We start from the raw sequence: 1,994 nt of genomic DNA, 5'->3' as shown, positions 1-1,994 counted from the left end.
ATTATTTTCCCCCAAGCTTTTTTTGAAAAAAAATTTTTTTTTTGAGACAGAGTCTTGCTCTGTTGCCAGGCAACAGGCTGGAGTGCAGTGGCGTGATCTCAGTTCACTGCAACCTCGACCTCCCGGGTTCAAGCAATTCTCCTGCCTCAGCCTCCTGAGTAGCTGGGACTACAGGCTCGCACCACCCCGCCTGGCTAATTTCTTGTATTTTAGTAGAGACGGGGTTTCACCATGTTGGCCAGGATGGTCTCAATCTCTTGACCTCATGATCCACCCTCCTCGGCCTCCCAAAGTGCTGGGCTTAAAAGTATGCCACCGTGCCTGGCCCTGGGACTTCTTTTATATGTGGCACTAATGCCATTTATGTGGGTTCCACCCTCATGACCTAAACCCTTTCCAAGGCCTCACCTTCTAATACTATCCCATTGACTAAGTTTCAACATATGAATTTGGTAGGGGAGACACAAACATTCAGATTTTAGCACTGCTCCTCTGGCTCCCCAAAATTCATGTCCTTCTTGCATGCAAAATATATTCATCCCATCCCAATAGCCCCTAAAGTCTTAAATCATTCTATCAGCCTACGCTTGTAATCAATCCAGCACTTTGGGAGGCCGAGGTGGGTGAATCGTTTGATGTCAGGCGCTCAAGACCCGCCTGGCCAATGTGGTCAAACCCTGTCTCTACTAAAAATACAACAAAATTAGCTGGACATGGTGGCACAGTCCTGTAATCTTAGCTACTCAGGAGGCTGAGCTGAGAGGATCGCTTGAACCCGGGAGGTGGAGGTTGCAGTGAGCCGAGATCACAACTGCACTGCAGCCTGGCTGACAGAGCAAGACTCTGTCTCAAAAAATAAAATAAAATAAAAATAAGACACTGGTAAGACTCAAGATACAATTCCTCCTGAAGCAAACTGCTCTCTAGCTGTGAACCTGTGAACTCAGACCAAAATACATTGATGGGACAGGCATGGGACAGACATTCCAGAAAAGAGAAATAGGAAGGAGGAAAGGGGTGAGAGATCCGAAGCAAGTCTAAAACCTTACGTCTCAGGAACAATCTTTGACTCAAGGCTCTGCCCTCCAGGCCCACTGGGGGCTGTGCCCTGCCTTCTGGACCCACTGGGATGGAAGTCCTGCCTCCACGGTTTGACCCCCAAGGCTCTGAGTGTTCTGTTCCCACAGCTTTGCTGGGTGCAGCTCATGCCACAGCTCTCATGGAGTCATGTACCTGTGGCTGTCCCAGGCTGGCATCACGCTCTGGTGGTGCAACTGGTCTAGAGTCTCAGGGTGGCCCCACCCCTGCAGGCACCCCACACCCATAGCTCCACTGAGCATTGCCCTCGTGGGGGCTCTCCACAGAGGCCCTGCTGCTGCCTTGCTTTTCTGCCAAGGCCCTGAGGCCTTCTGGGGGCATCCTTTGAAACCTAGGTGGAGGCAGCCACGCCCCCACAGCTTGGCTCGGCACAGCACACCCCAAACCAGGGCCCACTGGAGCAGCCTCTGGGGTGGCTGAGGAGGTGGAAATGGAGTGTGGAGGGCAGAGTTGAGAGGCAGTGGCAGCCAAAGTCCCACAGACATCTGTGGCCCCTCCTTTGACATTGCTCAGTCCCCTGGGCCCTGACACAAGGGGCCTATCATGGGAGGAGCAGCCCCAGTCATCTCTGAAATGTCTTTGGGGTCCTTCTTTTTTTGTTTTTGTTTTGAGACAGAGTTTTGCTCTTGTTGCCCAGGCTGGCACAATCTCGGCTCACTGCAACCTCTGCCACCTGGGTTCAAGCGATTCTCCTGCCTCAGCCTCCCGAGTAGCTGGGATTACAGGCATGCGCCACCCTGCATGGCTAATTTTGTATTTTCAGTAGAGATAGGGTTTCTCCATATTGGTCAGGCTGGTCATGAACCCCCTGGCCTCAGGTGATCTGCCCGTCTCAGCTTCCCAAAGTGCTGAGATTACAAACACAAGCCACCATGCCCGGCCTTTTTTTTTTTTTT

General features: G+C 51.9%; 1 long non-coding RNA gene across 1 annotated transcript in view; it reads right to left on the bottom strand.

Annotated features, from left to right (window-relative positions):
* The window catches only part of LOC119471463, a 16,243-nt gene extending 16,067 nt beyond the window's left edge, over positions 1-176 (bottom strand). Inside the window, exon 1 of the long non-coding RNA XR_005200538.1 lies at positions 120-176. This is a non-coding gene — a long non-coding RNA (uncharacterized LOC119471463). The remainder of the gene's footprint in view (positions 1-119) is intronic.
* Between the last annotated feature and the right edge of the window lie 1,818 nt (positions 177-1,994).

The sequence above is a fragment of the Cebus imitator genome, unplaced genomic scaffold, assembly GCF_001604975.1.
Source record: "Cebus imitator isolate Cc_AM_T3 unplaced genomic scaffold, Cebus_imitator-1.0 Scaffold62, whole genome shotgun sequence".
Taxonomy (NCBI): Eukaryota; Metazoa; Chordata; class Mammalia; order Primates; family Cebidae; genus Cebus; species Cebus imitator.
Note: the sequence above shows the minus strand (reverse complement) of the source record. Positions and strands in the feature narration are given on the sequence as shown.